This window comes from Streptopelia decaocto (genome assembly GCF_964273445.1).
Source record: "Streptopelia decaocto genome assembly, chromosome: 3".
NCBI lineage: Eukaryota > Metazoa > Chordata > Aves > Columbiformes > Columbidae > Streptopelia > Streptopelia decaocto.
The window spans coordinates 13,028,665-13,054,745 of record NC_138656.1 but is presented as its reverse complement, the minus strand read 5'-3'; the positions used below and the strand labels follow the sequence as shown (position 1 = coordinate 13,054,745).

General features: G+C 46.2%; 1 protein-coding gene across 5 annotated transcripts in view; it reads right to left on the bottom strand.

Moving 5' to 3' along the window:
• The window catches only part of SLC8A1 (solute carrier family 8 member A1), a 145,310-nt gene extending 119,678 nt beyond the window's left edge, over positions 1 to 25,632 (bottom strand). For 2 of the 5 annotated variants that reach the window (XM_082048767.1, XM_082048771.1), the window contains exons 1-2: positions 25,501 to 25,632; positions 22,662 to 22,854 (exon numbers count right to left, since the gene is read on the bottom strand). The gene's annotated coding sequence lies outside the window, so the exon portion shown is untranslated. Of the gene's footprint in view, positions 1 to 3,587; positions 3,647 to 4,096; positions 4,474 to 22,661; positions 22,855 to 25,500 lie in introns of those variants that run through there. The other 3 variants (XM_082048769.1, XM_082048768.1, XM_082048770.1) reach the window with 3 other exon arrangements.
• Between the last annotated feature and the right edge of the window lie 449 nt (positions 25,633 to 26,081).

The following is a 26,081-nucleotide window of genomic DNA, read 5'->3' as shown; positions in this document are numbered from 1 at the left end:
GAGAAACATTACATTTCTCTTGGGTTGTTTGGGTTGGTTGTTGTTTTGGTTTATTTGTTGGTTTTGTTTGAGTTTTGTTTTGGTTTGGGTTTTTGTGTGTGTTTGTTTGTTTGGGGCTTTGGGTTTTGATTTTTGTGTGTGTGTATTTTTGTTTGTTTGTTTGTTTGTTTGTTTTGTTGTTGTTGGTTTTTTGTGGGGTTTTTTTGGTGTGTGTGTTTTTGTTTGGTTGATTTGGTTTGTTTTTTTACATCTTCCCTCCTACTCGCTGCCTCCAGACCATTTCTTTATCCCTGTCACCTGCTTTTGGTCTCTTCTTTATCAAGTAGCACCAGCCTCTTCCCCATTATTCCTCCTGCAGTGTTAATGCCTTGCTCTTCCTGTGGATTTCCCCTCCTGATCTAAAGCACAGTGCTATCCACCGGGTCTCCACGAGCTGACTTTGAGGCTGCCTTGCCAACAGACTGTCTCTGCGATCTCAGGGCAGCCCTTCACCTCCTTGTGCTCTTCATCTCTGTCTGTAAAATGGGAAGAGCACCTCCCATGAGTGCTGGGAAAGTAAAACACTGCTAATAAGCCTGAAGCTCCTGGGTAGCCTGAAGAGGAAGCATGTGCCCAGAGATGCCCCACAGGGGCCAGGAGAGAGAAATTAGCAGGCCTGTTGCTTTCCTCTCTGCCTGTGTCTGCTCTTCCCTCTGTACTCATGTTTGCACTGGGTTTGCAGCTCTGTGTGGGTCTATACAGTGGGATGCTCTTCTGGACTCTGCAGCAGGAAGAAGCAGAAAGCTTCAAGGGAGCAGAGACAAATCCCCAGTTCGCAGGTCCCTGCACCCATCCAGGTGGATGGGTGGGAAACATCGCCCGGAATGTGTGTGGAGAAAGGCTGAGGTGACTGAGGGCTGTGGACCTGGGCGATTTAGACACTGCCCTAGACAGGAACTGGGCAGGTTAGTTTAGGCTGGAGCCCCATCCTGGCACACTCCATTCATCAGCTAGATACCTAGCCGTGGCTGGTGAATGGTAGTAACACCTCCCAGAAGAGTCACCCCAGAGGTACCTCTCTTGAACTGCTGACCCTAGAGGGAGCTGAATGGTAGTGCTGAGCAGACACACTGTTTTTAGACCACCAGATCTCAGGAAAGCGAACAGAAGCGCAGATGTGTGCCAGGCCTTGGTTGCTTACCTCAAATGTGAGGTTAACCATAGAATCATTTTGATTGGAGGAGACCCTCAAGATCATCGAGTCCAACAGTTAACCTAACACTGGCACTAAAACATAACCCTAAGAACCCTGTCTAAACACCTTTTAAACACCTCCACGGATGGTGACTCCATCACTTCCCTGGGCAGCCTGTTTCAATGCCTGAAAACCCTTTCTGTTAATTTTTTTTCCTTATATCCAATCTGAATGTCCCCTGGTGTAACTTGAGGCCATTTCCTTTCATCCTATTGTTTGCTACTTGGGAGAAGAGGCCAACACCCTCCATGCTACAACCACCTTTCAGGCAGTTTCAGGTCTTCCCTCAGCCTCCTTTTCTCCAGGCTAAACAGCCCCAGTTCCCTCAGCTACTCCTCATAAGACTTGTGCTCCAGACCCTTCACCAGCTTTGTTGCCCTTCTCTGAACTCTCTCCATCCCACCCTTTTCCCCAGTCTCCCCCACTTTCTCTGTCTCCCCAGGAGCGCTTTGCAGCAGCAAATCTCGCTTCTATTTGTAGCCAGGTTTCCTTAGGAAGCCAAGCATATGAAATCACAGTTTCCATGCCTGTCTGTCCCCCTCCCTCCCAATTTCAGCTAAAATCACCAGAGGGATAGAGATAGCAGAGCAAGCCAAGTTCCTACAAGCTTCCTGAAAATAGCTGGAGAGATACCACTCATACACTTAGCAAGGGAAAGACTGGTCAATGAGCTCAATATTGGATTCCAGAGTTGCAACGACACAGCAACCTGAGCACCCAGGTTCTGCCCAGATTTGCACAGCTGCAGCCACCAGTGTTCATGATCTGAGAGCATATGCAGATCATGGCACCCTGAGCTTGAACAGAGCTCCAGTCTGTTCACTGTACCAGTTGCAAGTAGAGCCAGTATTGCATGCCATTTGTGTTGTCTATGACCAACCTGTTGGCTGTTTGTCCAGTGATGCTCATGCCTTGGGGAACACTGGACTTTATTACAGGATCTGAGTTTCCTTAGGATGCTGGAGAACAGTCGCTTTTCCCCAGTAAGCCAGGAGGACTGCCTGATCCCCAAAACACAGCAGAAAACCAAGTTCATTCTGGATGCAATGCTGGAAAACTGCTACCTTGACAGCCCTCAGCAGATCAGGACACTATCAAAGGCCCAAACAGACAGAAAAATGGCTGTGCCTATATGGCATCATGCAAATTGCTGTGAAGAGCAAGGACATAAATCAAGCTGATGCTACGCCATATTCATCTGTGCCAGAAGAGCAAACTAGGTGCAGCCTGGGTAGCTGTAGGACAGTGAATATTTAAGCCTCAAGAGCAATTCACAGACAGAAGATGACAAAAAGCTCAGTGAAAGCAGGAGAGAGAGAAGCGAGCAAAGTTTCAGCAGCTTGAAACTGTGCTACTTGGTGTTGGCATTCAGGAACACTAAGCAGCAATCTCCTCAATCAAACATCTTGAACACAAACCCTGGTACAGACGAACCCTTGAACAACACAACTCCCCAGCACTGGCTTAGGAGTTTATGCCTCCAGAGAAACAGAGCTGTTGGGGTATTAGATGAGTCAGGGAAGGCATCAACTTTCCCAAGAGAACGGTGGTGGGGATTCATGGCTTGGCTGGTGGGTTATGGCTCTAGAAATGCTAGATTATTTCTCTATTTGGGCTAAATGTCTCTGCTGGAAAAGAGGGAAAGCTGCTATTGGAGAACCAATCCGAACGAAAAGGGGAGGAAGAAACATTTATCAGATGCACCCAAGGGAACACAAATGCCTTTCTTTGGTGATGACCACTGCCTCAGCCAAAGCCATACAGCACAGTTTCTTTTTCCCCAACCGTCATCATCAAATCAACATACAAGAACCTCAGCTTCCCTTTTCTAAATAAGAGTACATCTCTTTGTGGTGGTAAGAAAAGCACATGAATGCCTAGGCAGGCATCAGGAGAGTACACAGAGAACCCCAGCCTTCCTCAGCCCCCATTTCCATAGCTCTACTCGCAGATTTCCAACATCTGGGATTGGAGGTACTGTTTCCTGCGAAGTGCAAGCAAAGGGAGCCCTGAAATCAAATACTTGCACCCACACGCCTATGACCTTGTGGTTTTACTACAGCTTTCATTTTTAGACTCTAGTTCTCCCTAGTGCTTGCTGCATTTTGGCAGTTTGCTTTTGCCCTGGAGACAGAGCTGAGTGTGGGGTTGCTTAGCATGGCTCGGCGGGGAGTGAAGCAACAAGGCTACGATTAAAGAATTAAACTCGAGATGACGGAAGAGCTCCAGCCATGCTTCCACCTAGACAAAGCCTACGTGATGAGCGCTGCTTAATGCCAGCCCTTAGTAACACATGCCGATCGAGATGAAAAGGGGTACTTCATTGTGGCTGCAGGTGCCTCGGACCACTCACCTCGCTAACCATTTCAAGGCAGAAAATCCCGGGGCTGGAGAAAAAGCAGCCCTGCCAAGAGGCACGAACACCCCCGCCGGGCGGAGGCACCGCATCCCCGCCGCCGCGCACGGGGGAAGATGCCCGTAAGCCCTCCGGGAGGAGGCGGTTTGCTCCAGCCGCCTCCCCGGCCCCACATACCCGGCAATGCCCGGCCCTTGGGGTAGGGGAGAGGTACCCCCCGCCGCAGCCGCGCCTCCCGTCGCGACATATCATGAATGGCCGGCGGGGGAGGGGGGCGACCCCCTCGCCTGTCTAAAGGTGCCGTGTCAGGGTTGCAAAAAGCATTGCCGGGGCGGGGGGCAAGCATCCTACCTCCGCCGCTCCATCGGCTCCCACACGGCTCCGGGCCCCCCATCCTCCCTCGGCACCGGGGACCCCGGTGTAGAAACCAGTGTCAGGGCGGCAGGGGACTCGTCACGTTGGTTAGGGCTAGGGCCGGGGCGGGGGCCAGTCAGTCGCGGTCCTACCTGGGGCAGGAGCGGGCGCCGCCGGGGCCGGCTCAGCAGCGAAGGGGCATCACGGCGGGGCGTGGGGCGGGTGGCGGAGCCCCGGTGCTCGGCTGCGGCGCGGCGGCGGGCGGGAGGGAGAGAGAGAGGGAGGGAGGGAGAAAGGAGGGAGGAAGGGAGGGATGGATGGAGGGAGCGCGCACACACACACACGCGCGCACACACACACACACTCACACACACACACACACGCAGCGCCCGGGGATGCGCTCAGCCGGCCCGCCCCGCAGGCAGCCTCCCCTCCCTCCGCATCCCCCCGCGGCGCTACGCGGGCAGGGAGAAACCCGCCGTCCCCCCTCCGCGGAGTCAGCTTCAGCCCTCCTTTTCCTCCTCCTGCTGGAAATATTTCCCGATTTCCTTCTCGGAGCTAGGGACTTTGAAAGGCAGGGCTGCTTGCGGACACACCCCCAGCAGTCCTGCCCGCCCTGCCTGGGGCAGCCCCCTGCCCTGCCTGACCCCAGCTCTGCCCTCCCTGCCCTGCCTGCCTTGCCATCCCGGCCCGGTCAGCTCCCAGCCCTGCCGCCGTGGCTCATCGCACCCTCCCTGGCCGCCCCGCAACTTGCCAGGGCAAACCCGACCCCATTTGCACCCTGCAGGAGGGAGTGAGGCCTGGGAGAGATGGCGAGAAGGGAAGCAGAATGGGGGGGTACCCCACAGTGCTGCCCATGGCTGCTATGGGGAGGCAGGAGGCTAGGAACATCCCAAGGGGCCCTGGGTTGAGGGTCACTCCCCTCTCATATCACCAATGTGGTGTTTGCAGAAGACAGCAGGGGCCATGGGAGTGACAAGAAAGGGATAACTGGGTTGTCTAGGGCCCTCCTGGGAACTGTCCCCATATCTGGCTATGTACAGGCCAGGCCCTGAACCTGCAGAGCCTCCTGTTCCCAAGGGAGGGTCATTGGGGTTGGGGAGGTCCTGCAGAAAGCCAGCAACCTGGCACAGAAGGACTTGCCACACCACAGGCTGACCCAAGTGTCCTTTCTGTGGGCAGTTCCCCTTTCACCATGCCTGAATGACTCCACCCTTTGCTGGCTCCAGCAAGGAGCAGATGAACCCATTGTCCCACCCTCCAGGCAAAACTGCGGCTCTGGGAACTTAAAATAGGACAATAGCTAATAACTCTCACACTGGTAGTTACCAGTACCCAGCGACCTTGAGTAGCCCTATATACCCAGATCCTCAGGTGCAACAAGAACTGTGGAGAAGCAGAGTCGTAATGGTAGCTCCTGCATGCTTCTCTCACTTATCTTGTTGGCTGTGCCTGTAATTTTTGTCACTACTGGCAAGAAGGCAAGCCAGAATTTTACCTTTGGATTTCATTTGTGCTTTTCTTGCCTTTTTTTTTTTATTATTATTTTTTTAGATTTTTGCATCAGCATACCCTTCAGCAGAGACAGAAAACTAAATTTCTCTGTTACAGATGAGGTGTGAGACATGGACAACGTCACCAAACTCCTTTGTAAAGCACCTTGTGATAAACCGACCAACCAGCAAACCAGCTACTTGTTATTAGTGTTGCAGCTGTTATTGATATTATTTAGGTTTGGTCTTACTTTAAGAGCTTATTGTCTACATATGGGATGAAAGGCATTTCCAAATAAGAAGTTGGTTTAGAAAAAAAAATTATTTTGTGTACAGTAGCTAACTCTGTCTGTCTCACCTCCTTTGTTTTAAAACTCTTCACAGGAGGGATAAGCTTGCATCTGGCCATTTATGGTACTTACATGGGACTCAATTCTCTCAGCAGGGCCATTGATATAAAACGATCACAACTGAATGTGTACAGCATGCACAGTAGTGTGCTCTGATCAGGACCTGAGCAGACCAGTGGTTGTGTGTCAGTGGTGCTTGGTTTGGCAGTAGATGCAGGACACAAGGCACTGCACAAGCTGACATAGCAAAGGGATAGTGTGAACAGAAGAAATTGGCATTGTTGCAACAAACACAATCCCTCGTGTTGCTTTTCACCCTGTACACTGAAATCTAATCATTGCAACAGTAAGCAGTGGAACTCAGATTTTAATTAGCTGTCAGCCATGAAGTTCTCCCTAAAGCTCCCTGTTTCCCTTAGTTATGTTGCTGACCTACTTCCCAGCTCTTTCTCTGAATATGGTACACAACTCCTTTGGAGCACCAAGACATTAGCTCTGCTAATGGGGATGCACTGGTGAGTGGCTCTCTGATGAGCCAGGCACATCCCCAGTTCCTCCCAGCTCACCTTTCTCTTCAGCTTGCAGTGCATGTTACTGTCTCCCTGTGCCCCCTGCTGAGATCCTCAGAAACGCTACTTCAGGTAAGAGGTTTTTGTGACATTTGAGGGAAGCTGAAGAAAACAAGAGTTTTTCAGTGTTTGTGGTGATGGTCATTAGTCTATGCAAATGAACCCTTTGTATCACTCAGCCTTAATGGCACAGGGACAGAAAAGGTGAAGCAGAGAAGCACTATCATCTCACACGCACCTGAGTGCAGCCTCCATCTGCTTGAAAAATTACTGATTAGAAGGGATATAAGGCTAGGAGGGTAGATGTCCCCCACTTCCCAGGCACTCACACATCCCTTTCCAGGCACAGTCAGACCTTCACCTTTTGCAGTCTCTGAAGGAAAGGTGGAGCTGGGCTGTGAAAGAAAGAGTGGAAGTCAGAGAGCAAAGAAGAGAGTGGGCCTCATTGATGAGAGGAGATACTGTGTGCGATTTGCTCCACACTGCAGTGACTGCGGTTCACACTGCTTTTCCTCAGCCAAGCTAGCTGAAGTGCTAGCTATAACAGCACAGAGCTCTGCATAGGCTATGAAATCTGCTGGACAAGCTGAGCAAATGCTCCTGTGTTCTGCCTGGTCCTCCAGGCAAAAATGCAACAAGACTGCTCATGTCCTGACACAGCAAGTTTGTCACGGTGTGGGCATACCTATGTTTCATCATGACTGCAGCCTGGGCTGTGCTGGAAGAGGCAGCGGTTTGCTCCTGCTACCTTTCCTTCCCTGTCTCTTTTTGCAGTCATGCAAGTGAACACCTACCATTGCAAACACACTTACAACCACTAATTAGTAGTCTCAAAATCATGGGGATTCTCATGCCAATGCTAACGAATGGTTCATTCATTCATTCATTCATTCATGCACACCCACAGCTCTCTTTGACAGTAGCCTGCATCTCGCTGCAGTTGCTGGAGGAGGTTTCTGGATATTGTCTACATATGCAGAGCAGAAAGACAGTTCCTACCTGCAAAGAATTGGGTTAGTGGACTGTGGAGCCTTGAGCACAGTGCAGAATGATGTGAAGAAAGACATCTGGGCTACTGCACAATTTAGAGGATGGGGACACAAACCCTCAGGTATTTAGTGCATTGACAAAAACTTTCTGATGCAAATGGTGGAGTCGTCAACTAGGAGAGGGGCACTGCTGGACCTCATTCTCACTAACAAGAAGGGTCTGGTTGAAGCAGTAAAGGTTGAGGGCTGTCTTGGTTGCAGCAACCATGAAATGGTGAAGTTCAGGGTCTCGTGTGGCAGGAACAGAATAGCAAGCAGAATTGCAACCCTGGACTTCAGCAGGGCAAAATTTGGCCTTTTCAAGCAATTGCTGGGGGAAATCCCATGAGCAAGGCTGCTTGAAGGTAAATGGGGCCCAAGATAGTTGGTTAGCATTTAGGGACTGCTTCTACTAAGCTCAAGATCAGAGCATCCTGACATGTAGGAAGTCAAGGAAGGGAGCCAGGAGACCTGTGTGCTTAAACAGGGAACTGCTGGGTAAGCTCAAGTGGAAGAGGAGAGTTATAGATCATGGAAGGAGGGGCTGGCCACTTGGGAAGAATATAAGGTTGTTGTCAGAGGGTGTAGGGAGGCAACTAGGAAAGCTAAGGCCTCCTTAGAATTAAACCTGGCAAGAGGGGTCAAGGACAATAGAAAGAGCTTTTTCAAATACGTGGCAGATAAAACTAACACCAGAGGCAATGTAGGCCCACTGATGAATGAGGTAGGTGCCCTGGTGACAGAAGATACAGAGAAGGCAGAGTTACTGAATGCCTTCTTTGTCTCTGTCTACTCTGCCGGAGGCTGTCCTGAGGAGCCCCGTACCCCTGAGGCCCCAGAGGAAGTCAGGACAACGGAGGAGTTTGCCTTAGTTGATGAGGGCTGGGTTGGGGAGCAATTAGGCAATCTGGACATCCATAAATCCATGGGTCTGGATGGGATGCACCTGCAGGTGCTGAGGGAGCTGGCTGAGGTCATTGATAGGCCACTCTCCATCACCTTTGCCAAGTCTTGGGAAATGGGAGAGGTGCCTGAGGACTGGAGGAAAGCAAATGTCACTCCAGTCTTCAAAAAGGGCAAGAAGGAGGACCTGGGTAACTATAGACTGGTCAGCCTGACCTCCATCCCTGGGAAGGTGATGGAACAAATTATCCTTGGTGTCATCTCAAGGCATATCAAGGATAAGAGGGTCATTAGGGGAAGTCAACATGGCTTCACCAAGCCGAAGTCATGCTTAACCAACCTCATAGCCTTTTATGAGGACATAATGAGGTGGATGGATGGATGATGGCAAAGTGGTGGATGTGGTCTACCTTGACTTCAGTAAAACATTTGACACAGTCTCTCACAGCACCCTTGCTGCTAAACTGAGGAAGTGTGGTCTGGATGATCGGCTAGTGAGGTGGACTGTGAACTGGCTGAAGGAGAGAAGCCAGAGAGTTGTGGTCAATGGGGCAGAGTCCAGTTGCAGGCCTGTATCTAGTGGAGTCCATCAAGGGTCAGTACTGGGATCAGTATTATTCAATATATTCATCAGTTACTTGGATGAGGGAATAGAGTGCACTATCAGCAAGTTTGCTGATGACACCAAGCTGGGAGGAGTGGCTGACACGCCAGAAGGTTGTGCTGCCATCCAGCAAGACCTGGACGGGCTGGAGAGTTGGGCGGGGAAAAATTTAATGAAATATAACAAGGGCAAGTGTAGAGTCTTGCATCTGGGCAAGAACAGCCCCAGGTCCCAGTATAAGTTGGGGAACAACCTGTTAGAGAGCAGTGTAGGGGAAAGGGACCTAGGACTCCTGGTGGACAACAGGATGACCATGAACCAGCACTGTGCCCTTGTGGCCAGGAAGGCAAATGGCATCTGGGGGTGTATAAGAAGGGGGGTGGTTAGTAGGTCGAGAGGGGTTCTCCTTCCCCTCTACTCTGCCCTGGTGAGACCCCATCTGGAATATTGTGTCCAGTTCTGGGCCCCTCAGTTCCAGAAGGACAGGGAACTGCTGGAGAGAGTCCAGCACAGGGCAACGAAGATGATCAAGGGAGTGGAGCATCTCCCTTATGAGAAAAGGCTGAGGGAGCTGTGTCTCTTTCGCTTGGAGAAGAGGAGACTGAGGGATGACCTTATTAATGTTTATAACTATGTAAAGGGTGAGTGTCACAAGGATGGAGCCAGGCTCTTCTTGGTGACAACAAATGGCAAGACAAGGGGTAATGGGTTCAAACTGGAACACAAGAGGTTCCACTTAAATTTGAGAAGAAACTCCTTCTCAGTGAGGGTAACAGAGCCTGGAATAGGCTGCCCAGGGAGATTGTGGAGTCTCCTACTCTGGAGATATTCAAAACCCACCTGGACACATTCCTGTGTAGCCTCATCTAGGTGTTCCTGCTTTGGCAGGGGGATTGGACTAGATGATCTTTTGAGGTCCCTTCCAATCCCTAACATTCTATGATTCTGTGATTCCATGATTCCCTGCTTGAAAAATTTCTGTCTTATATTCCCTGCAAAAGAGACAAGTGCTCAGCGCAAGGGCAGTCTTCCCCTCAGCCACAGCATCCTCACCTGTGAGCAGCTGTCCTGCCACCCTTTCTTGGCTCAGCCTGAAACATCTCCTCAATGGGATGCTTCAGTCTCTGTTCCAGCTTTCGTGGGTTAAGATAATGCTGGAGGATAATCAGTGAGTCCTCAGTGATTAGCTGTCTCTCGTTGTGGTGTTCTTCAAGTCCCTTCAGAGATGCCAGAGAGGTCCCACAGGAGCAGATGGGATGTCACATCTGTCTTGCCATACATCTGTCTTTGTTCCTAATTGCAGCAGACCTGAGCGTGTGCCCACTGAACCTTCTCTGTCTCTTCCCTGCATGTTATTGGCAGAGACCTGGATATCCCTGAGAATGGTGTTTCTAAAAAAGATGCTCAGAAACATAGTTTCCAGCAACCTGAACATTCACTGTCAGCTTCAAATTGGCCTTTGCTAGTAGTAGGATAAATCAGGCATTTACAAATGTGACGGATGGAGATGGACACAGCAGTGAAAAGGAAGGGCAATTCTGTGTGATGGGCTTATTTTTGAGCTCTCCAGGCAGCACCTCCTTAGCTGTTTCCAAGTAGTTGGCACAGTTATAGTCCTGATGATCCCAGGGAGGTCTGAGCCCATGACATTTCTCCATCAGCCAGGCATAAGTCTTAGATGTGGAAAGTGTCTTCTAACCTTGGAAACCTGAGTAAAGACTATACCCCAGGGAGAAGGCAGTGCTCAATGGGATGTTTTGTCATGTTTGTGAAAAATCAGCAGCCTATGCTTTGCTGTCATTGCAGTGCTTTGGGAGCCTGCAGAGGTAACTGCAAACACCACACTTGTGCTACTTTTGAGCTTTCCCCCACGTGCTTGTTCTATGCTGTGTTTTATGAAGGTTTAAACAACAAATCCAGAGCACTAATTGATGACCATAGCATTCAACAGCTTGGGAGTGAGTTTTCCTGGAAGAAGCATTTACTCGTCAAATTTTTCAAAGCACTGCATGTGTGTAGCAGACACAAAATAATATTTTCACTGGAAACCACCTGTCATGTAGGGGTTGAAAGCAGAACTAGTTATAGGTGCTGGGCATGAATTTAAGAAGCTTGGAAATGGGGAGATGTATTTTGCAAACATCTAGTCTGCAAAACAAGCCAAAGACTCTCCTCTTCAAGTTCTGCTTCAGAATCCCATTTTTCCCTTTGAAAAAAATGCTATTTGCTTATCAGGGCTATACAGGAAAAATTCAATGTGTGCAGAATGACTTCAGTGCCTGGGCTTAATGTAAGTGATGTACAAGGTGCAAACTGTCTCCTTACTCCTCTCAAAGGAGTTAGAAACTCAAAAGCCTTCTGACAGCTGTCATTTGTCTCAACAGCAGTGCATGCTAATACTAGCATTTCACTCCCATCCCCACTTCACAGGCAAAAAACAGTTCCTAGCCTGAGTCACTGGAAAATGAAGGACCAGATGTCCCCTGCTGAACTGTCTGTCCCTTAGCATCTTTTCCCAACAGAAAAATTGAAGCTTTGTTTTGCTGTTACAAAACTGCAGAATACAGGAACTAAAACTGTAGATGCAAGGTCAACTGAAATGCCTTTCCCAGTGAAAGCAATAGCCCAGGGAGTCCACTGACTCTTGACGAGTGTCCTGTAAGGGGTCATGGAGCTGCAGTGTGCCAGCCCCATGGCAGCACTACAACCAAGCAGGCGGTAGTGCTCTCCAGTTGATGCTCCTGCTCTTTTCACCACCATCCCAAGGCTGCCCTGGCCTGGAAAAATTTGGCTGAAAAAAAATCCCCCCAAATCCAGAATTATAAAACAACAAATGTTGTGTTCTCTGGGTTTGACTTCTGCTTTTGAAACCTAGAAGTTTAATGTTTTCCAATATACTTGGTAACCAGAACTAAGTTTAAAGAATAAGAAAGATGAAATAGTGATATGTAATCACATGACTCCAAGAGCTGGGACTTTAAGAAAGACCAAGGTGTAAATACCATGGTAATGTGTCAAGATATGGGAGCCATGTCCTGACAACTGAGGACTGTGATGTTTCCTCAGCAGCTCTGGTGTCACATAAGGCCATATCCCCAATCCAATCTGTGTGCAGGTTCCCATTGCTACCAGTGGGACACACAGGGTGAATTGGTGCATGACTCTGGCTGTGGCCTCTGGTTGTGAAAGTAATTTGGCCCCCTCTGCACCATCTGTTTGCCATCCCTGAGCAAGGCTGGTTATTCCGGGAAAAATAGACTTTTTTATTAAAAGTGAAAAGTGACTGACCTCAGCTGCACAAAGCACCTTATTTATACTATATTTATATATTCCAGGTCAAGAAAGCTGCTGAAACACCTTGTAAAAATCAAGCCCACGAGGCAAGAGGTTGTGAAATTACTTCTCTTAAAGGGAAACTTTTCTGCACTATAATGGGCTCTAATCTGTGCTGTCCTTGCCAGGTGGTCAGAAATCTTCCTTGCCTCCTTACTGCTTTGGCTTTACCAACCTCTGCTCAGGTCTGCCCCATTTTGGGGACAGACTTTTTAATGGGGCCTGTTACAACAGGACAAGGAGTAATGGTTTTAAACTAAAGGAGAGGAGGTTCAAGCTAGACATGAGGAATAAATTTTTTACAATGAGGGTGTTAAAACACTGGCACAGGTTGCCCAGAGAGATGGTAGATGCCCCATCCCTGGAAACATTCAAGGCCAGGCTGGACAGGGCTCTGAGCAACATAATCTGGTTGAAGATGTCCCCGCTCATTGCAGAGGGTTGGACTAGATGACCTTTGATAGTCCCTTCCAACCCAAACTATTCTATGATTCACCTCCAAGTGACCTTGCCTGGCTCCCTCCAGCACTGACCAGTTCTACTGGAGATCAGCCCCTGAGTCCTGGGGGCAGAGCAGAGCTGAGGAACACGTTGTCCACTGTTGTCAGGATGCAGTAGTCAATATTAAGCCACAGGAACCCATGGGAGTGGGAATTTCTGTGCTCCTCAGTCTTCCCCAGGGCACCTTGGAGAAGGCATGTGCCCTTGCTCCTGGCTGTCTCTGTTCCTGAAGCAGCTAAGGCAGCAGCATGGTTCTCATTCCAGTTCCCTTCTCTCCCCGTAGCTTAGACACAGGTCCAATGGACAGGGACTCCCACTGGTGCACATATAGGTCTTGCTATTTTGGCACAGTTTGCTCTATTTGCGCTTCTAAAGATGTATAGACCAAGAATGTGTGTCTTTGTGCTACACGCTTAAGCAGGGGTGAGGCAGTAACCAATACTGTGTCCTAAAGATAGTAGTTGAAGCTCTGCATGTAAAGAGAATTTAACCAAAAAAGATAGAAACAAGAAAACCAGATTTAACTTCTGCATTACTTAATGGTTGTACATTTTTTTTTCCTGAAGATTTTGGAGAAATGAAGCTGTCATTTGTGAGATCAGATTCTCCTTTCAAATTCCCCATGCTGTCCCGTGCCAGTCTGTTTCCCCCTTGGAGTTTCAACATGGCCTGTTTGAAAGCTGCTCTGAGCTGTATGGCTTTTCCATGGCTTTCTGGATTATGATGATACTTTAAAAGGATTGAAGATACTCCTTTGCCAGCTGCCTTGTGGTTAGAAATCCCCAAGTCTCTTATAAAAATCTTCTGCTCTTACGGGAAGCTGTTCCCAGCATCTGGCAAAACTGTTTAGGTTATGAGGCTGTATCGCTGTGCTTGTATGAGCAGGAGGGACACAGATATGTCTGTGTGTGTGGATGCATTCAGATGTTTCCTGATGCAGATTGTGCAAGCTCTGACTTCTTCCCTCTGCATTTCTGCTTATTCAGATGAACTCCTGCTCTTCTGTGAGTGCTCCCATCTCTTCTGTGGGTGAGATAGTTTCCTGAGTGCAACTGTCAGTCCACGATCATGGACTGCTGTGGTGTTTCTATGTGTGTAGGCTGGAGATCAGGGAGACAGGGCAGAGCAGGGACCTGGGGATTCAAGCATCCCCCGGCTGCTGCTGTTCCAGCAGTGCGGACAGTGTAGTGGCAGGGTTGAGAAGGCATGACCGTATGGGGACAGAGCAGAGATCTGGCAGTAGAACCAGTCCACTGGTGTGTAGGTAGCTGTATGTTTAGAAGATCAGTGTCTTAGCAGGGCTGATGGAAATACAGGCTTTCCTCTTTCATTCATCTCCCTTCCATGTGCACCTCAGTAACTAAGAAAGTTGCTGGCCCCTGCACCTCAAGACATCAGATTGGTATTTTGGTATTTGTGCCAGGGACGTTAACAGTATCTGGCATTTTGTTTGCCACCCGTAGACTCCAGAGTTAGTAGTTGTATTTACATAACCAGGGGCATCAGGAAGGCAGGCAACAGCTGCAGAGCCACCAGTGGGAAGAAATAAGAGAACTGAAAGGTCTAGAAGACATGATTCAAGAAGAAACATTGGAGCAAAGCAGACATGTCGTGTCAAGAGAAGATATATATCCTCAGAAATCTGAAAGAAGAGATGTTCCCCACTCTTACTGTAAATAAGATAAGAAGTCAGGAGGCTAAACTACAGGAAGGGAGACTGAAGTCTGACATGAGGACAAACTTCTTATAACCATGGGAATAATGGTATAGGCAGCTGGATCATCTGCAAAGAGAGAGAAGTCTGTGTAGTGGAAAAGTTTTAAGATAAGGATGAGAAAACCTCTGTTGAGTTCAGATCACGTGTAGATGACTTAGCTCTCTCAGCATCATTTAACCAGGAAGTTGCATCTGAGAGGTGAACAATCAGGAGACATTCAGCACACCATAAAAAAAACCCAAACCAAACAACAAAAACCAACCCCCCCCCAAAAAAAAAACCCCACCAAAACCCAAACAACAAAAAAAAAAACAAAACCAAAACCAAAAACAAAAAACCCACAAACCAAAACCCCAAACAAACAAAAAAAAACCAAAATACTACTGCTGTTAGTAGGGTGAAAGAAAACCTGCCTCCAGGCTTTAGACAAATATTTGTGTAGGAAAACAGTCAGAGCACTGGAAGTTAGGCCACACTGGGAGAACTCATGTAGGTGGCAATGCTATCCAAGCTCATGCAACCTGGGACCAGACTGAACCTGATTCCAGGCTGGCAGCCAATTTCCTGGGTAGATGAGCCATTTAGCCAGTGGGACACTGGGAAAGAGACCTTGTTGCTGCTCCAAAGCCCATGATATATCCCACTTGGGTGTTGTCCTGCCAAGGACTCAGGCTCACAGTCATTTAACTTACTTAGCAACTTCTTCTGTTAGTTTTTCATGTTCAGCCATAGGAACCTTGAAGCTTACCCAAATGCTCTCAGGAGCTGGTGGCACAGGAATGTTGGAAACCTTCATCCTGTCATGGCAGTCCCTGTCCCACTGCGAACTGCAAGTTGAGGTACACAGACAAATGGCCTGCCCTGAGCAAACTGCAACACTAATGAGACAACAGCACAAGGGCACTCCCCATAGCAAGGACAAAATGATGTCATTGGTTAACTCTGACTTAGGGCTATATAACATACAACATGAGGTAAGGGTATGAGAAGCTACCAGAACCTGCAGACCATAAAAAGAGTAGTAACATATATGCAGCTGACTTTCCCTGACCAGTAGTTGCACTAACTAGACAGCAGCATGAAAAATAGTAGAAAAGAGAAACATTGCACATAATAAATGCAGAGTACTCGCTTAATTGTTGACTGAGGCAGAAATTACCAAGACAACCATATCATGAGTACCAAATAAGTGTATAATGTCAGGAAACCTGGGGCCAGAGAAGGAAAACTAAATACAGGTGGATGGCTTCTCTGGGAGGAGAAAGTCTTGGTAAAGAAGCAGAACCTGGGAAGAACAAAAAGGTCAAAACCAGAATATAAGGTAATTAACTCAGGACAGATTGCGGACTGTTGTTCAGCCCTGTGCTTAATTTTGACAGTTTGAAGCAGGACGATAAACCTGCTGTTTCCATCTTTCTTGTGTCCAGCTTGCCTTCATGATCAGGAGGGACTGATGTGCTTTGGGATTAATGAGCACTGTCTCCCTGTGACTGGCAAGGAAACCCCTGAACAGTAATTCCTGAGCACACTTTCCTTTCCTTCCCTTCCCTGACAGCGTGACTCTGTCTTCCAAGTCCCTGTTTCTCCTGCTTTCCTCTTTAGAGCATCTGAAGTGTAGACATTGGAACTGTAGGAGTTCAGTAGCTGAGGACTTATAGAGGTAACCACACAAAAAATGAGCCACATGTGCACATAGCTGTACCTGAAGTCAATCAGACCACACACATCTGCTACGTTCAGCACATATCTAGCTCTTCAAAGAGCTAGTGCCTCCCTGTAGATGGTTTTTGGGGGAAAGAGCTAGCTGAAGTGCAGTCTCTGCACAAGTCACAGCCACAAAAGACAGGACACATGTCAAATAAAATCCACTCCAAAGACAAGAAATGAAGTTACAACTCAGGACAAAGGCAGGGAGTTTGTACCAGCAAAACATCAGCTTTACCAAGGTTAGAGTCTTCAAACTTGTCTTATTCTATAGTTTTCTGTAGGCTGCATACATTAAGGCACACTTCAAGATAATAAAACTGTCTGTTTCAAAGAGAAGAATGTTAAAATCAGGTATATTTTTAACAACTGGGACAGAAAATATCTAGAAAACATGAGTAGTGGCACAACTTGTACTGCTTACAAACTTGTCCTGTTTTGTAGCATTCCTCTAGGACTGTGCATCAAAGCATGCTTGAAATAGTCTGCCAGGTTATTTTTAAGGTAAGAACACTGAAATTAAAGGACATGGGCCAAAAGTTTTCTAATGCATTATTATGGAGGTACATCTTCAGGCATTTTAATACTTTAAGGCACTTTCCAGGCACACATGAAGCAAGTTGCACACCTAGACAGGTTTACCCCATTTTCTAAAAATGCAAGGACTGTCACTGAATTGCGGATTTTCAGGTGGGTCTTTGGTTATTTATAACAGAAATTCTCAAGTGTCTAGAAAAAAAATCAACTGTTTTTTTCTAAAATACCCATGATTTGTCCTTAGTCTTACCTGATGATTGGTAACTGAACAAACAAATCATTGCCTACTAAGCAGATTTTCACTGTCAGGCAGTACAACATTTTCTCTGATAAGAAAACGTGCATACTCTCTACACACTGTTCTCCTCCACAGGATCACAGAGATCCTCATACACACTCACAGCACAGAATATTCAAGATTAAATCTTTTGTTGAGATTAAGTTGGAGACATGTCACACTTCAGGGAAGGGATGGGGTTATCAGCAAGTCTCTAAACTGCTCTAGGTATCAGTTACTCTTGTTCTCAGAAATTAACATCGGATCAAGTCAACTCAAGCCAAAAGGCAAATCTCTCAGTTACTAAGAAATATGCTTCTTGGAGCATCTATTTTCTATAACCAGTGGCAAATTTATTTCAAAACAAGAGAAACTTTTAAATGCATTTGCCTTCCAAGCTGTGCTGTGGACTAGGTCCGGTACAGAACATGACAGGAATACAAGTTCAGGACATCATACCAGGGTCCACTCTGGTGTTGGAGCTCATTGTGTTAGATCTTTGAGTAACGTAGCCAAAGAGTGTGATGAGGACACCTTTCACAGCTGTGTATCTCTCTTTTTGCAGTATTCTCCATGAATTAACACTACTAAGAAGATTTGGAAAACCTGCTAGCATGTTTTCACAAATATTTGTCTCCTCATCAACTTGGAAAAACACACATGGGAGGCAAATGCTAGAAGTTAAACCTATATTAGCTCCTTTGTCAGGATACACCTCCTGCCCTGTGTGAGAACATTGGTATAACATGTGCTTTACATCTGAAAGGTGTCATAGCAGGCAGCAAAGCAGCAGTGAACATATTGTGGACAATCAATAAAAATGGAGGCCTACTTATCCATGTAAAGACAGAGTAATCCAGAACATTTGTCTTGCTTCTGGACTGAGTATTTATCCCGGACAGGAGATGCTTTCAGAGCCTTGCTTCAAATAGCTATGCTCTGAGAAGCAGACTAAATCCGGGAGGTCATCTTGAAATAATAGTTGGCAGGCCAAAGAGACTTAACATTTAACATGCTTTAAAGAACCATATGGAATAAGTTACACCAGAGAAACACAAACACTTGTCTCTCACATCCAGTGTTATTGTTAGCAACTTATTTGATTGTGTGTATTTCTCAGCAGTGACAATGACTCACTAAATAACAGGATAATACCACGGATCACTAGCATGTTGTGGTCTGTGGCCACAGGAAGGGTTTACTTTTACTGTGTACATCTTGGCAGTCTCAACATGCTAGCAGCAAATCCAAACGTTTATTGCTGCATCTAGGGTGGAAGAACAAGATCTCTGCTTGGAGCCTTTCTGTAAGACAAAAAGATAACATGGGATATTTCTAATGTCATGCTTGCCAAAGTGCAACAAAAGCAATGAGCTGAGAATTAGATGCTGGGAAAGTAGACGTCACCTTGGTTTTGCTTCCTTGTTCCAGTATGCAAAGATGGCAATTGCTGATGCTGGGAATCAGCATGGCAGGGGGCTGTTTCAAAGATATGGGCTCCCTGTTCCCACACTGGAGCATAAACCTTGATGCATGGTTGCTACTTTTGGAAACAGGCATCAAAGTAAGCTGATATGGGTGAGTGAAGAAGTTGTAGGGCAAGAGGTAAGACTGGTCCACCATGCCCTAGGCCCCTGCAGAAAGCCTTAGAGTGGTCACAGCTGCCTCAGGTGGATAAGCACATCCCCTTGGCTGGGCTCTTCACGCTTCTGTCTGAGGCTTGGCATGCTGAAGCCCTGCCCAAATCACTGTGCGCCAGGCCCCTCCACCACCTCCACTAAGATCATGCCCTGTCCCTTGCTGCCTAATACGTGTTGAACATTAGAGCTAAAAGCATCCTGGTTAGATCTTCCTGTAGCCTGGAAGACCTGTCTGCCTGGAGGAGCATTTTTAGGTAGATTGCATTAAAGGATCCCATCCCATCTCCCAACAGGTTAGGGGCTATACAGGTAGCCCAGGATGGCAGCATTTGTCTCCTTGCATGTTGCTGTCCAGACAGCCTTCAGGGACCCAGCTAGTAGAAAAAAAGGAGACAACAACCCTAGTCCAGCCATGCTGCAATGTGTCTGATACACCTCAAAGTAGAGAAGAAAGCAAAAAGGGAACATTTCATGTGCTGAAGTTTTCAAGAAGGACTCATGGAAGCCTTGTTGGGGGATAGACAGGCATCAATGATTTTGCAGGCCACATTCCTGCAATTTCCATGTTTTGTCATTTTTCCATTTTCACATTTTCCTCTAGTTTTCTGCTTTTGCTTATATAAGAGGGAAAGAAAACCCTATTTGATGTTCCAATGAAAGGAAGGGCAATTCTCTGGAAAAGCAACAAAGGCTGTGTGATGCTGTCACACAGGATTAGTCTGCAACCTCTAGGGCATGGTGCAGTCTGTGGGACAACCTGGGAAACATCCCAGCAACAAAAGTTTTGGTGAAACTCATCCTGGATAAGATGAGGAGCTTGAAAGCACTGGGAGACTGAGAGTAGGAAAAAGGCTTTACGATATAGTGTATTCCCATGGGGAGCAAAACAACTCAATCACTGAATCTCCCAGCCTGCTAACGCTGAATCTATACCCGAACAACACTCCTTGGCAGAAGTTCTCAAGCCATTGTCCTCCTTGGGTATTTACAGACAATTAATTAATTAATTAAGCTGAGCAGACCCAAAATAGTCTGGGGCATATGTCCTCCCACTGTACCTTTACCCAAATCCTAGCATTTTCCAGAATTCCAGTTCTCTGAGTATCTTCCTTCTACCTTTGCCCAACTTTCTTCATAAGTAAAGTGATGCAGAGTTTTCCAGAGTGAAATGCATCTTCTCTTCTCTTCTCTTCTCTTCTCTTCTCTTCTCTTCTCTTCTCTTCTCTTCTCTTCTCTTCTCTTCTCTCTTCTCTCTTCTCTCTTCTCTCCTCTCCTCTCCTCTCCTCTCCTCTCCTCTCCTCTCCTCTCCTCTCCTCTCCTCTCCTCTCCTCTCCTCTCCTCTCCTCTCCTCTCCTCTCCCCTCTCCTCTTTCCTTTCTTCTCTCTCACATCTATGGAAAGGGTTCAGCTAGAGAGATCACAAACCAAAACCTGCATTTCATGTTAGCCACGTCAGAGTTCAGCATTCCAAGGATTTAGGAAAGATCCTAAAAACAAACATGCCAAACTCAGGAGGAAGTTCAGTGTTAAATATAAAAGAAATCCAAATATGTTGAAGTATGGAAATCAAAACAACTTCAGCTTTGCCCTGCAGTGGCCCCATGCAATAAGAATACGTTTATGATGGTGGTTGGAGCCCTAGATAAGAATAAACTGAGTAAACTCAGTACAGATTTACTGTATTGTTGCTGTTTTTCCTCCAAGTGTCACCAGAATAAACCTGAGTTTATTAAGGGATTGACTCCAAAATGAATGTCAACTCATAAATGGCCCAATTTACCTGTAAATTGGCAGAAAACACCACCACTGCTTAAATCTGTCATGTTGCTGTCTCTTCCCATAGCAGCACATGGAAGACCAGAGTATGAGAGGGGGCAAGAATGAAACCTCTTTTTGTTTACAGGATTAAATGTGAGGTAATGTCAAGGTCCTCCCCAACATATGTGACCTACATGACCTTCAGGCATGCCTCTTCCACTAAGTACGTCTCTGGGCATCGTTTATTTCTGCTTTTCCCTTTTCTTCCTCTGCATGAGTAATTGAGAGCTCTCCCATCAATTTCTCTAGAAAAAAACACGTCTGTATTTTGGTGGCAAAACAGCTGCAGTTTGACCTTAAGTGCCTTAACCTCAGCCAAAACCTCATCGCGTAACAGTGGATGACTTAGAAAAGCAGTTGTGTATTACCAGGAGATACTCCCTATCCATATATGTGGAGGATGCCAGTTCAGTAAGCGGCCCCATGTGTGCATGTTGTGGTCATGAGAAATAGGTGTTGTAGGAAGGAGATAGCTAGAGGCTGTCATATTCTCTCTCCATGTTCACCTGGAGACTGTGGGCATAGGAGACATGGGATGCACTGAGTTATCTTTGGTTTGTCACTGATCTAGAAATGATGGGTGTGAAGAGTGTGGCTCACATAAGCTGTATGAGGAGCAGCTAAAGTCACTTGGTTTGTTCAGCCTTGAGAAGAGGAGACGAAGGAGAGACTCATTGCAGCTACAGCTTCCTCACGAGGGGAGGAGGAGGGGCAGGTGACGATCTCTTCTCTCTGGTGACCAGCGACAGAACCTGAGGGAATGGCAGGAAGATGTGCCAGGGGAGGTTTAGGTTGGATATTAGGAAAAGGCTCTTCACCCAGAGGGTGATGAAGCACTGGAACAGGCTGCCCAGGGATGTAGTCATGGCTCCAAACCTGACAATATTCAAGAAGCATTTGGACAACGCCTTCAGACACATGGTGTGAATTTTGGTGCTGTCCTATACAGGGACAGGAGTTGGACTCGATGATCCTTGTGGGTCCCTTCCAACTCAGGAGGTTCTATGATTCGTGATCGGAGTCCATCTAAAGCACAGTGGAACAGCAGAAGATCTCTGCAGCCATGTTCCTGGCCAGACTCCTGGCACATCTTACTGACCGCTTAGGGGAAACATACTGGGCACCTCAAAAACTGAGCTTTTTATCTCAACAGCATGCAACTCTGAATTCAGATTATTTTTTCCTGCATTTGTAAAGCGGCTTTCTCCATTTGCTGGATGTCTTTTCTGCAAACCCCAGCACTAGGATTCCTCCCATGTGAGCACAATGCATCCATACCGTGGTTTGGTTTGCTAGTGAGATGCTGAGTACATGCTTAGTATCATCCACAGCTATTTTGTAAGACCTAGACTCCAGCATGGCATTCAAGGCAACTTGTATCATGGAATGGAAATTTAGGAGTAGTTCATGTCTGCAAGTGATCAAAAATGACAGCTGGATTTAGACCAACTGGGGCCACTGAGGGTTATTTACTCATCTCTCGATGCTGTGCAGTCAATTATTCTACAAAAATCTTTTATAAAGAGGAAGTTTGTGAGGCTGGATGGCCCAGAGTTTAACACAGCAGCACAAATTGGCAGCACAGTTTCTCTAAAACAAAGGCTATTTTCACCTCCGATTTGAAGTTCTGCTCTTATTCAAAAGGATTATGGCTACATGTGCGTAGAAGATACTGGACATATTTGTGCTGCTATTAATGAAATGGCAAGCAGCGAGCACCGTGGTATGTGCTGCAGTATTTACACGGTGCTTGCAGTCTGTAATCACAAACTTTTCCTAAAATGCCTTTCCTTCTAGAAAACTGCTTGTCTTTGTGAATCCCCTGGTGAAACCCTCGCCAGACAGATCATTGTCCCTTATCCTGAAGAGATGAGAATAAGAAGATTATGTTTTGGGAGAAAGAAAGCCAGACAAGACAGCTGCCCATTTTCAGACTTTTTTGGAGCATCATATTCTTCAGGTCTCAATTCCTTGAGCAAACCAGATGTGAATCGGCAATTGGGTCTACAGGTTTCTAGGCTGGGAACAGGCAGAGCCATCACATAAAGCCCATTTCCCTAAAACATAGGCAATAAAATATATGTGGCCAGAGAAGGGGATCAGCCTGTCAGTGTGTCCTCAGAATGTGTTCCAATCTTCTGACTTACTAGAGTAAAGACAGATACAGTGTCCAAACTCCATCCTTCAGGAATCACCATAAAATATTGCAGTTGTCTGACAGAGGAGACTACAGATTGGACTTACTTCAAACTAGAGCCAGTTTGTGAAATCCTCACTGAGCAGCTTCATGGTGTAGCTCTCCTCTGTGTTATTTACTTTGAGGATGATCTCTTCTTCGGCACACAACCACAAACGCAGCTTTCCCTTCTCACAAGGAAGTCTGAATTGAGTGACCAGCTGTGGACATCTGGTGCAAAGACTTCTTCAGACCTGATGTCTGAAAATGAAGTGTGCTGTGTTGGTTTGGTTTTTTTTTTTGAAAGCCAGTAAGATTTAAGAACGCAAACCACTGGTACACTTATAGAAGCCCTGTATGCCTTTGGCTCCCTGCATGAGACACACAACATACTCTTTTTCAAAGTGCCACCAGTGCGAGGGCAGCTTTACCCTTGTCTGCGGCTAGTGAGAGTAAGCCCAGAGCTCAGCTTTACCCTGTTACTCGACTCCTGGGTTTTGTGCTGCCCCGACTTAGCTCAGCAGCCTGGCTCTGTCTGATTATGAGAAAGAGCAGATCTCCCCCTCCCCCTCTCCTCACTGCTCTCTGGCAAAGAACCGTGCGTGGGAGGACCGCGTGGCGGATGCTCAGAGACTGCTGCACTCATAATGACTAGTCACTTATAAAAGACATGTTAGTGATACTATCACTAATGCTTTATTTGACTATTTATATTAGTGTCTAGGGTCTCTGAATGAGATCCCATCAGCTTTGCACAAAGGGACCAAATAAACACTAGCAATACCCATGGCTAATCAATAGTAAATATTCATAATAGCTAGTGAAATGATAAGAATAATAAACATCAGTGATAACATAGCCTGCCTGGAAATGTTCCTGATAGAGGGAGAGATGGAGGGGGAAACAAAGGAGGGGTCAGTCACAAGGTCCCTGCGCAGGTTTGCCCTGGGGCTGGGAACTGAGGGATGACTCCTGCCACCAGAACTTTGTCTGCTGGGCCACCTTGCCCCAAACCATGGGCCAAATGGGGAGATCAGATTAAATAAGTCTCAGCCTTTCCAGCTCTATCCTGCCATCCTCTTCATGACCTGCCCAGCGCAACTGCTGGGGAACACCTTGCTCAGGGACCTGGCACATCAGTCAGTCTGTCTCTGGGGAAAGGGAAGCATGTAGCCTCAAAGAGACGGAAATTAAAAAAAAAAAAGCTTTTATCTGTCAGCAGGCTCACAGAATCTATAAAACAGAACCATATCCAACAGAAAACAGAAGCAATCTGAGTAAGCATGAAATGCAGAAGTATTCTTTCATAGTGATAACAGCAAAAAGTTTTATTTGTTAATGACTCAATAGCTTTTAAAAAGCTATCCACTGGTCCCAATTACTTAAAGATTTTGTTCTAGCGTTTCTATAGACAGGTGATATATATTTTAGAGGCACCTGTCAGAAAAAAAATTAAAGTTTGCCTAGCACAGACAAATTTCAACTGCAATTTAATTCTGAATATTTTCTTTACAGCACTTGAGAAGAAACCAGACAAAGAGAAGATTTATATTTCAGTGACTATAAAAACGAGGAATGCGGGAATATCCATGGAAATGCTAGCTAAATAAGGGGAAATGAGGGACGTACGCATGAGCCCTCTTGACTGCAGACTCTACTACAGAGTTACAAGCAAATGCTTGCATTATGTTCTTCTTATGTAATGACAAGGGAAAGCATATTCATTCATGAATGGAAATATTTATGACATATGTGGTCTAGTAATTTCCCTTCAGAATCCTTCTTCAATGTATCTCTGGAAATCTCCTACAATTTCAGTCATATTCCTGATATTATTTTCTATTCTTTCTGTATAATTTCACTTCACCTGCTCTAACGTTTTTTCCAGTCTATTAACCACCTGAAAAATGAGAAAGCTTTACCTAAGCACTTTGCAATGGAAGTATGAATACCATATTATAACACCTGAAAGCACATGAACTGTTACCCAGATGCCACTCTGTAGCATTTAAAGAAAAACCTCACATTTAACTGTACCACCATGAATCAACAAGATTTTAAACCAAGGCTAGAAAAAGGGTTTTTGTGTGTTATTTTAACAAAACACTTTCGTGGAGAAAGGCTTTCTGCCAAGGGTATACTATGCTTTTTGACAGTGCCCAGTTCACAGAGCTAACCTGTTTTAGTGCTAGGTTGAAGGAGAGCTACTACTGCAGTGCTTTGGAAATATTCACAATAGCACACAGCTGTTTTCGCTGGGGTTGACTTTCACAACACTGTAATGGCAGTTAAAACAGTACCAAAAATCCTTGAGCAGGATGTAATCAACCTCAAATCTACAGAGAAAAATTGAGAAACTGCTTTCAAGTGCCAAGAAAAACAACAGACATTTACAACGGCCTCTTCCTGATGTCCAGTTAGCTCAACCGAAATGAGATGTTTCTCAAAACGAAAGTAGGACAGACCAGAGAAGAAAAAATCCTTGAATATTTTTATGAATTTTTCTACACAGAAATCCAGAAAGACTCAGACACTGGAAACCACCACTGATCCCTCCTGCCCCTGTAACATCAGTCAGCCTGTAAATCCAGTTCATGAGTGATAAAATGCTTGTTTTCCAACATTTTTCTCTTGCCTCTTTCAGACACTTGGAAAGTTTCTGTCCCTCCAGCGGCAAAGCTGTTATATATCATCTTCATTACTCAGAGAGCTTAATAGCTATCCAGCAACTGGAGTCACCCCATAGCCCCAGATTTATGGCTTTTCTCAGGATGTCAGGCTAACGGAATACCTTGGTGTTCCCAAGAAATGCCTCAATCACTTTTCACTTACCCCAGCCGAGTCTCAGTAGTTGTGGGTAGAGTAGAATGGAAAAAAGACCTCATATGATAGTGTCTCTAAACTTACCAGAAAGAAAGAAGCTGGAGTGCTTGTCCTTTAAGTGTCTCTAAAGATGGTTTGCATAGCTGGATCTCAGCTTATCTATGCTTTTCTGCTTTTGCTTCCATACATGGATCTGTTCCCAACAGTAACTTCAAGCTGTCGAAAAGAAGCTATCTGGCAGCTTTCAGCTTCATCTGACACGTAAATGAGCAAAAATAAATAAATAATAATATTTTCTGCTGGTTCCCTTTTTATTTGATTTGTACCTCAGAACAACTTTTTTTTTTTTTTTTCCCCTCTCCCCAGAGTAAGACTTTGCTGGTTTTTTTTCAAAGTAATTCCTGGGTGGAGGCAAACAGAAATGATCAAGGCAGATTCTTCCTTTGCCTTTCCTTCAGGCTCACATAATTTTGTTCTCAGATTTTATTTATTTTTTTTTCCTTTGCTTTGCTTAGAGGTCAGGGTTTTGCATGATTACTACTTGGAAGCATGTCAAGGAAATATACATCATGTCTGTATCAAGGGAAGGTTAAGAGTCAAATTTTTGGAGAGAGAAAGATTATAGAAGAGCCACATGACTTCTCCCAGATTAGCAGCAGTAGCAG